This window comes from Cynocephalus volans, chromosome 3 (assembly GCF_027409185.1).
Source record: "Cynocephalus volans isolate mCynVol1 chromosome 3, mCynVol1.pri, whole genome shotgun sequence".
Lineage (NCBI taxonomy): Eukaryota > Metazoa > Chordata > Mammalia > Dermoptera > Cynocephalidae > Cynocephalus > Cynocephalus volans.
In genome coordinates this window covers 34915837-34928631 of record NC_084462.1, presented here as the reverse complement: position 1 = coordinate 34928631, position 12795 = coordinate 34915837, and the positions used below count along the sequence as shown (strand labels likewise).

At 39.5% G+C, this 12795-nt stretch overlaps 1 protein-coding gene across 4 annotated transcripts in view; it reads right to left on the bottom strand.

The window, feature by feature from the left end:
- The window catches only part of HERC2 (HECT and RLD domain containing E3 ubiquitin protein ligase 2), a 239052-nt gene that overhangs the window by 177764 nt on the left and 48493 nt on the right, over positions 1-12795 (bottom strand). The gene's annotated exons all lie outside the window — the stretch shown is intronic.

Genomic DNA, 12795 nt, shown 5'->3' with positions numbered 1-12795 from the left:
AAACAGGATAAGAAAACATCTACCCTGTCAATATCTTGGGAATGGTTTGTTATAATGCTGAGAAAACGTATAATAATGATCGGCAACACTCAACTGCATAATATGTGCCCCAAACAGCTTTAAACAATTTACATGGATGAGCTCAGTCAATCCTCATACCCATCATCGTGAGGTATGCCACACATCCATTTCATGGATGAGGACACCAGGGCACTGAGTGGTTAAGTAACTTGCCCAAGGTCACACAGAGGAAGATAGCACAGGACACAAACCACTCTTGACCACCACGGTATACTGTCTCTCTGTAAACGTCACAGGAAAGTTGTTAACACAAAACTATAAGTCAGTACTTAGCAGCAGCACATTTCCTAGACAGAGAGAAAAACTCTTGCTGTCATTTTCACATTATGAAACCAAATTCAAAATAAAAACATTTCAATAAACATATCCATTATGCATGACTCATGAAAGGAAATACATTTATAGGAATATTTTACAGAAAGATAGAGTAACTAGTTAGAATATCCAATGAGTAAGTGATATTTCATTATACTATTCTCTCTGCCTAGTTAAGTAGCTAGAAGACAATCACATGAATAATTCAAATAATTCAAAGGATTCTGGTCTTCTATTAAGCACAAGTCTGCCTAAGAGTACAGATAACTACAGCTGAATTGTAAATTAAGTTACCTCCTACCAATTCGCTACACCAGAACAGTTCCCAGTGGTGGCATGTGAGGCAGGCTCTCCTGTGCTTGTGTTCTGTTTCTGACACTTATTAGCCATGAAACCAATGGTCACCAGCTTCACAGCCTCAAATCTTGACAGACAACAGCAGCACCCCTACCAATGTCCTTCGGATGAAAGACATCAGTTTTCTGGCTACCCATTACCTGAATATGCTTTCCATGGGAGAGGAGAGATCTCAGAAGGCACTGAAGGGACACATCTCATTGCTCCCTGGGTAGGGCTGGGATGGAGCACTGCTGCCCATTCACAGGCACTGTGGTGCAGCATGTCCAGCACAAATGGTAACATGTGAGCTCTGAAGCTTTGGAATAAACTCCTTGTAATCAAAAAGCTCCATTAGCTAAGAGCTGACAGTTATAGAAAACTAGACAGAGAACACCTTAAATTGCACAATGGGCTCCAGATGGAGAAGCAGAAAGATTTACAGGTGAAGCAACATCCCTGCCCTTCTTAGGGCATCCTTACTGAGCTGCCCTCGGGGCGAGGACCCTGGCCCACCACTGACAGGTGCCCCAGCCCTCGCAGACACATGAGCACCTTCACATGAGACACACAAGACAGCCCTGTCAAGGACACATCTTGAAAGGAATTTCTTCCAGAAATCAGGTCTAGGAAAAGCCTTTCCCTTACTGAAGAGTCACTATGTTTTCCACTTTTAAATAATATGTTTCCCCTCTGACTGGCTGCAAAGCCCAGAGACAAGCCCAAAGCTCAAAGAGGGCAGCCACATACTTAGGCAGCCACATGCTCTGGTCCCCAATATCCTCCTTCTGCTTCGCCTGTCCCAATCCTGACTGCCTAGCCCAATGGTCATTTACAGTGGGAATTTTGAAACATGCAGGTGAGTAAATAAACAAATAATGGAGACCACTGAGGAGCCAGCAGAACTTTCACCTCTGCCCCACAGTAACAAAGGGCCCCTAGGCCACATGAGAAGCCTGGACTTCTACCCAACCTAGCAGTAATGAGGTGGTGCACTGCCTAGCCTGCCAGAGAGGGACACAGAGATCCAGACAGAAGGTGTAAGTAAAACCAAGAGTCTCACAACATAACGTGAAAATATCCATACTTCAATATAGAATCAACAATCAGACCAAGAACTAGGAAGATCTAAAACTAAATTTAAAAAGACAATCAACTGATAGAAATTCCACAACAAGAGATGTTAGAATAATCTGGCAAAGATTTTAAAGTGGTCATGACAAATGTGCTTTAGTGAGCAATTACAAACACACATGAAACCAAAAACAGAAAGCTTAAGACAAGAAAAAGAAGACATTAAAAAAAGAACCAAATACAAAGTTTTGAACTGCCAAATATAATAACTAAAATAAAAAGCTCAGTGAATGGGCTCAACAGTAGAATGGAGGAAAAAGAGCAAAGAACAGGTGAACTGCAAGACAGAAGCTACTCAAACTCAGTAATGGACAGAAAATACACTGAAGGGAAAAAAAAAAAAAAGAACAGTCCCACGGACCTGTGGAACTAAACAAAAAAACTAACATTCCTGTCATAAACTCCTGGAGGGAAAGAAAGAAGGTGAGGTTAAAAATGTACTCTAAGAAGTAATGGTTTAAAACTTCCCAAATTTGGCAAGAGACATAAATCTACAGATCCAAGAGAGGAATCAAACAATAAATAGGATGAATCCAAAGAAACTAAAGACAAAGAAAACATTTTAAAAGCAGCCAAAGAAAAACAACACCTTAACTATGACACAAATTTCTCATCAGAAACCATGGAGACCAGCTGAAAATGCTCAAAGAAAAGAACCATTAACTTGGAATCCTACATCTAGCAAAAAAAGCCATTCAAGATTGAATAGGAAATCAAAACATTATCAGATAAAGGAAAAGTAAGAGAATCTGTTGCCAAAAAACCCACACTAAAAGAATGCATAAAGAAGTGCTCCAAACGAATGAAAATGATAAAAGAACCTGGAACTGCAGGAAAAAAAGAGCATGATAAGCATAAATGTGGGTAAATACAACAGACTTTTCTTCCCCTCTTGACTTTTCTACATTATGAAACTTTCTAAAGCTTCAACCAAGAATTATAACATTGTCAGATGTGGCTATAAATGTATGCAAATGAAATATTTAAGGCAAGTACCTTATGAACAGAAAAGCATACAGGGACATAAGGATGGTAAGAATCTGATACATCACTGAAACTGGTAAATGACAATACCAGGAAACTGTGACACGGGTGTGTGTGTGTGTGTGTGTGTGTGTGTGTGTGTGTACAGTTGTCCCTGGAACCAATTGGTGATCATATTCCAAAATTTGCATAAGCCAAAATCTGAGGATATTCCAGTCTTACAGTGGGCCCTTCAGAACATTCATATATGACAACTTAGCCTACCATATAAGGAGGTTCCACGTCCTGCAAATACTATATTTTGATTTGCGTTTGGCTGGAAAAAACTATGTTTAAGTGGACCCATGCAGTTCAAACCTGTGTTGTTAAAGGGTCTACTCTATATGTGTGCATACATGTGCACATGCATATATACAACCTAGAGAAGCCACTTAAAACAATTATACAAAAAGATATACTTAATTAAAAGACAGACATTGGAAGAATGAACTAAAAACCATGATCCAACTGTATGCTGTCTATAAGAAAGTAACTTCAAATAAACATATTGACAGTAAGAGTATAGAAACAAAAATGTCATGCAAATATTAATCAGAAGGAAGCAAAGTGGCGATATTAATATCAAATAAAGTAGGGGCTGGCTGGTTAGCTCACTTGGGAGAGTGTGGTGCTGAAAACACAAAGGTCAAATGTTTGGATCCCCGTACCAGCCAGCCTCCAAAAAATTAATTAATTAATTAAATATCAAGTGAAGTAAACTTTAGAGCAAAGATAATTACCAGGAACACAGAGAAACACAGAAAATGGTCAATCTACCATTAAGAAATAGCAATCCTAAGCATGCATGCACCAAACAATAGAACTAAAAAGGGTGACAAAAAATAATAGAACTAAAAGGAAAAAAATGCATTCGTATACTTTTATAGCTAGAGACCTCAAAGCCTCTCTTTCAAAAACTGATAGAATAAGGAGACAGAAAATCAGCAAGGATATAGAAGCATTGAAAAACTCCATCAATCAACACAATCTAATCAAAATTTATACAACATTCCAGCCAACAAGCGCAGAATACATATCTTTTCAAGTATCCACACAACAAATACCAAAATAGACCATACCTGGAGGCAAAAAGCAAACCTAAACAAATTTAAAAGAACTGAAATCATACAGAGTATGTACTCCAAAACAACAGAAACAAACTAAAAGTCAGTAACAGAATGATAACAGAAAACTCTCCAAACTTTTAGAAACTAAACAACAAACTCCTAAATAATCTATGGATCAAAGATGTCTCGAGGGTTTCAAGATGGCGGTGGCTGTGGCGGTTGGCACGGAGTAGCTGAGGTGGAAAAGGCGGCCACTGGGCCTCAGGCAGCTGGGAAAATTGTGGACCTTCCTCTCGCCATCTCTTAAGGGAGGACCGCTGCTGGTGGCCGGTCGTGGGGGCTGACTGCCACTTTGCCCTCGGCAGGAGAGGCTGCCTCATTTACAGGCAACAACTTTGAAGTATGGAGCAGGAAAAGAACTGTTTCATAGCTGCAAAAGCGAGTCTCGAAACAGGGAACACGGCGCCAGGGCTGCTGTGGATGAAGACAGGTTCCCGGAGGCTGGGGCCGTGCTGAAGGCGGCCAGCTGCCCTATTCATGATTCGAGGTTTCAGGCCGGCATAAAAGAAGATACCTGGGAGTGCCCGAGCTGCGCCACGGGACTGAACAAGCAGCCTGAGACGGCAGGAACTGAGAACGGGGAAGGCGACAAACCAGAGGCAGAGAGTGAGCGCCTGACCTGGCACAGCCCTGTGAGTGACCCCTGGCCCGGCCCTGCTTGGGGGGCTGACGCCCACCCAGCTTCCGCCTGCATCACCGGGCCACTCACCGCCCCGGGGCTGCCTCCATTTTCTCAGATGGTGGCAGCTCCGGCTTGGATCCTCACTGAGCCTTCCCACTTGCTTGCCCCGGCGCGGGGCTTCCCAGGGCCTGTGGGCTGGCCTCCCCTCCCACTCCCTCCACGGTTCTCTGGCAGGGCTGGTGGCATGGGGCGTCCCCGGCCAGTGTAGGGAGGGCAAGGAAGTACGGGTGGGGCCAACTAGCACTCCGCCACACCCTGGACTCCGGCCCCCAGTAAACTTCCTGTTAGTGGGAGGCAGATACCATCTCTGTGGCCACCAGTTCGGAAAAACGCCTAACCAATTTCTGGTTGGGAATAGTGTGGTAGGAGAGTTCCCAAGTCCGCTTAAACCTGCCGGAGAGCTGTCTGCAGGCGGGCTCTGGACTCGTCTGGGCCGGGGGATACAAATGTGAACCATGTGCTGCGGGCTCCTCCCCTGAGGAGCTCACGCTCTGGTGTGGGAGATAAGACAAGTACACAAATAACCACGATATCAGGAGGAAGGTGATTAGTCCCGAGAAAGATCTACACAGTGCTACAAAGGCACCCAGAGCGACCGGTCGTCTGTGCCTAGCAGAAACCTGGTAGACTTCCTGGGCAAGATGGTGCCGAGCAGGGTCTTGAAGGCCCAGCTGATAGATGAGGGTTCCAGAAGACACGTCCCAGCGCAGCCCAGTGCGCACAGAGCGGGGAGACATGCGGCCAGGGAGGCGGAGACTCGACAGAAACCACACACCCTGTGGGGTCGCCACTGCACGATCCAACAGCACGGGCCAGAGCACATGGAACAGGGAGAAGTCCTGCATGGGAAGTGAAAGCTCAACAGAGATCACACACCCTGTGGTACGTGATCCAACAGCCCAGCAGAGTCCAAGCTGACCAGAAAGGTGGCTCCCGGAGAGGACCAAGACCCGAGGCAACCATACACACAAGGCACTAAAGGCCAACTGAGCAGTCACGGAGGTATCCATACCAAATTGAGAACCACAGCAACATCTTAGTTAGTCAATAGTCTCAAACCGGTGGACTGTGAAACCCCCTGCCACAATGAATAAACATAAAAAAAAAATACCAGAAATACAAAAAATCAAGAAAGTACACCACCAAAAGTTAATAAATCTCAAACTCTAGATCCTATAGAATAAGAAGCCCTTCAAATGACTGACAAGGAATTTCGAATGATAATTCTAAGGAAACTGAATGAGATACAAGAAAACTCATCTAGACCTCATGATGAAATGAGGAAAAGTATACAGGACCTGAAAGAGGAAATGTACAAGGAAATCGATGTCTGGAAAAAAAATTTAGCAGAACTTGCTGAACTGAAGAAGTTATTTAGCGAAATAAAAAACACAATGGACAGTTTAACCAGCAGGCTTGTCAAAGTTGAAGAGAGAACCTCTGAACTTGAAGATGGGCTGTTTGAAATAACACAAGCAGACAAAAAGAAAGAAAAAAGAATCAAAGACATTGAAGAAAATCTGAGAGAGATGGCAGACAATCTTAAGCGCTCAAATATCTGAGTCATGGGTATTCCAGAAGGGGAGGAAAATGGAGATTCCATTGAAAACATATTCAACAAAACAGTGGCAGAAAACTTTCCAGGTATAGGAAAAATCACAGATCTTCAGATCCAGGAAGCTCAATGATCTCCAAACGTATTCAACTCAAAAAGGCCTTCTCCAAGACATGTTATAGTCAAATTGGCAAAACGCAGAGACAAAGTGAGAATCTTAAAAGCTGCAAGAGAGAAGCGTCAAATCACCTTTAAGGGAGCCGCAATCAGGCTAACATCAGACTTTTCATCACAAACCCTAAAAGCTAGAAAGGAATGGGATGATATATTCAAAATACTAAAAGACAAAGATTGCCAGCCAAGAATACTCTACCCTGCAAGGCTATCCTTCCGAAATGAAGGGCAAATAGGATATTTCTCAGACAAACAAAAACTGTGGGAGTTCACTACCACATGACCACCCTTACAAGAAATCCTCAAGGGAGTACTGGGTTTGGTTCCTGAAAAATAACTACCATTGCCATAAAAACCCAAGAAAAATCAAAACCCACTAGTATAATAAAAATAGCATTCATGAAGAGAAAACAAACAAACAAAAACGCTATCTACAACCTAAGGAACCAACAAACAAAGAAACCAAACAGTAAATCAGAAAGCAAGGAACAAAAGACACCTAAGACAAACAAACAACAATCAATAAAATGCTAGGGATAAATCAACACCTTTCAATAACAACTCTCAATTTAAAAGGCTTAAATTCCCCAATCAAAAGACACAGACTGGCTGACTGGATCAAAAAGGAGTACCCAACTATATGCTGCCTACAAAAGACCCACCTCACCCATAAAGATTCACATAGACTAAGAGTGAAAGGATGGAAAAAGATTTACCATGCAAACAGAAAAGAAAAACGAGCTGGAGTAGCTATTCTTCTATCTGACAAAATAGACTTTAAACTAAAAACCATAAAAAGAGACAATGAGGGACACTACTTAATGATAAAAGGACTGATCCATCAAGAAGACATAACAATCATAAATATGTATGCACCCAATGTTGGAGCAGCCAGATTTATAAAACAAACTCTATTAGACCTAAAGAAGGAAAGAGACACTAATACCATAATAGCAGGGGACCTGAACACCCCACTGTCAATATTAGACAGATCATCTAGGCAAAGAATCCGTAGAGAGACACAAGATCTAAACAATAATCTAGACCAATTGGAATTGGCAGATATCTACAGAACATTCCATCCAACAACCTAAGAATATTCATTCTTCTCATCAGCACATGGATCATTCTCCAGGATAGATCACATATTAGGTCACAAATCAAGTCTCAATAAATTCAAAAAAATTGGAATTATCCCATGTATTTTCTCAGACCACAATGGATTAAAACTAGAAATTAATAACAAATGAAACTCTGGAAGCTATACAAACACATGGAAATTAAACAGCATTCTACTTAATGACATATGGGTCCAAGAAGAAATCAAGCAGGAAATCAAAAAATTTATTGAAACTAATGAAAATAATGATACATCATACCAAAACCTGTGGGATACTGCAAAAGCAATATTAAGGGGGAAATTTATTGCATTAAATGCTCACCTCAGAAGAATGGAAAGATGGCAAGTGAACAACCTAACACTTCACCTTAAAGAACTAGAAAAACAAGAACAATCCAAACCTAAAGTTAGCAGATGGAAAGAAATCATTAAGACGAGAGCAGAACTGAATGAAATTGAAACCCAAAAAACAATACAAAAGATCAATGAATCAAAAAGTTGGTTTTTTGAAAAGATAAATAAAATTGACAAACCATTAGCAGGGCTAACAAAAAAAAGAAGAGAGAAGACTCAAATAACAAAAATTGGAAATGAAAAAGGCGATTTTACAACTGATTCATCTGAAATACAAGGAATCATTCGAGACTACTATAAACAACTATACGCCAACAAATTTGAAAATCTGGAGGAAATGGATAAATTTCTGGACACACACAAGCTCCCAAAACTGAACCGTGAAGACGTAGAAAATTTGAACAGACCAATAACAATAAAGGAGATTGAAGCTGTTATCAGAAGGCTCCCAACGAATAAAAGCCCAGGACCAGGTGGATTCACAGCAGAATTTTACCAAACATTCAAACAGGAATTGACATTGATTCTTTTCAAACTATTCTAAAGGATTGAAACAGACGCAAATCTCCCAAACTCATCCTATGAAGCAAACATCATCCTGATACCAAAACCAGGTAAAGATATAACCAAAAAAGAAAACTACAGGCCGATATCCTTGATGAATATAGATGCAAAAATCCTCACTAAAATACTAGCAAACAGAATACAGCAACACATATGTAAAATTATTCACCACGATCAAGTGGAATTCAACCCAGGGACGCAAGGTTGGTTCAACATACGCAAATCAATAAATGTGATACACCATATTAATAAAATCAAACACAAGGACCATATGATCATCTCTATAGATGCTGAAAAAGCATTTGATAAAATTCAGCACTCATTCATGACAAAGACCCTCTATAAGTTAGGTACAGAGGAAAAGCATCTCAACATAATTAAAGCCATGTATGACAAACCCACTGCCAATATCATCCTGAATGGGGAAAAGCTGAAAACTTTTCCTTTAAGAACAGGAACTAGACAAGGATGCCTACTCTCACCACTCCTATTCAACATAGTGTTGGAAGTACTAGCCAGAGCAATCAGAGAAGAGAAGGAAATAAAGGGCATCCACATTGGAAAAGATGAAGTCAAACTGTCTTTGTTTGCAGATGACATGATCCTATATATCGAACAGCCTAAAACCTCTACAAAAAAACTCTTGGAATTGATAAATGATTTCAGCACAGTAGTAGGATACAAAATCAACACGCAAAAATCAGTAGCATTTCTTTTCTCCAATAGTGAACATGCAGAACGAGAAATCAAGAAAGGCTGCCCATTTACAATAGCCACCAAAAAAATAAAATACTTAGGAATTGAGTTAACCAAGGAGGTGAAAAATCTCTGTAATGAGAACTACAAACCACTGCTGAGAGAAATTAGAGAGGATACAAGAAGAATGAAAGATATCCCATGCTCTTGAATTGGAAGAATCAACATAGTGAAAATGTCCATACTACCCAAAGTGATATACAAATTCAATGCAATCCCTATCAAAATTCCAGACATTTTTCTCAGAAATGGAAAGAACTATCCAGACATTTATATGGAATAATAAAAGACCACGCATAGCCAAAGCAACGCTGAGCAAAAAAAGTAAAGCTGGAGGCATAACACTACCCGACATTAAGCTATACTACAAAGCTATAATAACCAAAACAGTATGGTACTGGCATAAAAACAGACACACTGATCAGTGGAAGAGAATAGACAATCCAGAAATCAACCCACACACTTACTGCCATCTTATCTTTGAAAAAGGCACCAAGCCTATTCACTGGGGAAGGGACTGCGTCTTCAGCAAATGGTGCTGGGATAACTGGATATCCATATGCAGGAGAATGAGACTAGACCCATACCTCTCACCGTATACTAAAATCAACTCAAAATGGATTCAGGATTTAAATATACACCCTGAAACAATAAAACTTCTTAAAGAAAACATAGGAGAAACACTTCAGGAAATAGGACTGGACACAGACTTCATGAATACGACCCCAAAAGCATGGGCAACCAAAGGAAAAATAAACAAATGGGATTATATCAAACTAAAAAGCTTCTGCACAGCAAAAGAAACAATTAACAGAGTTAAAAGACAACCAACAGAGTGGCAGAAAATATTTGCAAAATATACATCTGACAAAGGATTAATATCCATAATATATAAGGACTCAAACAACTTTACAAGAAAAAAACAAGCAACCCAATTAAAAAATGGGCGAAAGAGCTAAGTAGGCATTTCTCTAAGGAAGATATACAAATGGCCAACAGACATATGAAAAAATGCTCAACATCACTCAGCATCCGGGAAATGCAAATCAAAACCACACTGAGATACCATCTAACCCCAGTTAGGATGGCTAAAATCCAAAAGACCCTGAACGATAAATGCTGGCGAGGTTGCGGAGAAAAAGGAACTCTCATACATTGTTGGTGGGACTGCAAAATGGAGCAGCCTCTATGGAAAATGGTATGGAGGTTCCTCAAACAATTGCAATTGCAGATAGATCTACCATACGACCCAGCTATCCCACTGTTGGGAATATACCCAGACAAATGGAAATCATCAGGTTGAAGGTATACCTGTTCCCCAATGTTCATCGCAGCACTGTTTACAATAGCCAAGAGTTGGAACCAGCCCAAATGTCCATCATTGGATGAGTGGATACGGAAAATCTGGTACATCTACACAATGGAATACTACTCAGCTATAAAAACGAATGAAATACTGCCATTGCAACAACATGGATGGACCTTGAGAGAATTATATTAAGTGAAACAAGTCAGGCACAGAAAGAAAAATTCCAACATGTTCTCACTTATTGGTGGGAGCTAAAAATTAATATATAATTCACACACACACACACACAAACACACACAAAAAAAAATGGGGTGTGGGTGGAAGAAGACATAACAACTACAATTCCTTGAAGTTGATACGACAAGCAAACAGAAAGGACATTGTTGTGGGGGAGGGGGAGGGAGGAGGGAAGGATGTTTTGGTGATGGGCAACAATAATCAGCTACAGTGTATATCGACATAATAAAATTTAAATTAAAAAAAAAAGATGTCTCAAGGGAAATTTTAAAAGATACATTGAACTGAATTAAAATGACGATACAACACATCAAAATGTATGGGAAAGAGCTCAGCAGTCGATGAGAAAGAAATCTATAGCACTAAATGGTACATGAGAAAAGTGGAAACTTTCAAATCAATAATATAATCTCTTGCCTCAACCACCTGAAAAAAGAATAGCAAAATAAACCCAAAAGTAAGAAGGGAGAAAATAATTAACATAAAAATGGAAACAATAAAATTGGAAATGGAAAAACAAAGAAAAATCAGTGAAACAAAGCGCTGATTCTTTGAAAAGATCAATAAAACTGACATACCTCTAAGCAAGACTGACAAAAGGAAAAAGAGAACAGACATAAATTACCAACATTAGGAATGAAAGAGGCTCTAAAGACACCAAAAAGATAATTAAGAGTTATTAGGACAAACTCTACACACATAAATTTGACAACTGAGGCAAAATGGACTGAGTCCTTGAAAAAAATAAATTACCACAACTCACCAAATATTAAGTAGATCATTTGAATAGCCCTACAACTGTTGAGAACATTGAATTCATAATTTTAAGAATCCCAAAAAAGAAATTACCAAGGCCACATGACTTCATTGGATAATTCTACAAAACATTAAAAAGAATTAACACAGACTCTAAATAATTTCTTCTGGAAAACAGAAGAGAATACACTTCCCAAATTTATTTCAAGAAGCTAGTATTATCATAATATCAAAACCAGACTAAGACAGTACTGAAAAATATCCCTCCTAAATATAGACACAAAAACCCTTAGCAAAATATTTGTGTAAGTATAATTATGCCATATATAAGAAGAAGTCTACAGCATTACCAAGTGGTGTTTATTCCAGGGATGCAAGGCTGGTTCAGCTGTCAAAAATCAACCATTGTAAGCCATCATACTAACAGACTAAAGAACAAAAATCACACGATGACATGTCAATCAATTTTAAAAAGCTTCTGGCAAAATTAAACACTCATTCATCATATATACTCTCAACAAATTAGGTATAGAAGGAGATCATCTCAACACAATAAAGGCCATATATGACAAACTCATAGCTAACATCATCCTGAATGGGGAAAAGTTGAAAGCTTGGAACAAGGCAAGGATGCCCACTCTCACTACTGCTATTTAACATAGTACTGGAAGGTCTAGCCAGAGATATCAGGGAAAAGAAAGAAACAAAGGGCATACAGGATGGAAAAGATAAAGTCAAACTATCCCTGTTTACAGATGACACAATGTTATATATAAAAAAACCTAAAGCCTCCACCACCAGCAAACTCTTGGAGCTCATAAACAAATTCAGTAAAGTTGCAGGATACAAAAATCAATAAGAAAAAAGAAATCAGTAGTGTTTCTATACACCCACAACAAACTAGCAGAAAAAGAAATCATGAAAGCAAGTCCATTTACAATAGCTACCATTAAAAAAAACCTAGAAATAAATTTAACCAAGGAGGTGAAAGAGCTCTACAATAAAACCTGCAAAACACTGATGAAAGAAATTAAAGAAGACACAAAAAGATGGAAAGACATTCCATGTTTGTGGATTGGAAGAATTAATGTTGTGAAAATGTCCATACTACCCAAAGCAATCTACAGATTCAATGCAATTCCCATCAAAATATCAATGTTTTTCTTCACAAAAATAAACAAAATAATGCTAACATTCCTATGGAACAACAAAAGACCCTGAATAGCCAAAGCAATCCTAAGCAAAAAGAATAAAGCTGGAGGCATTACACTA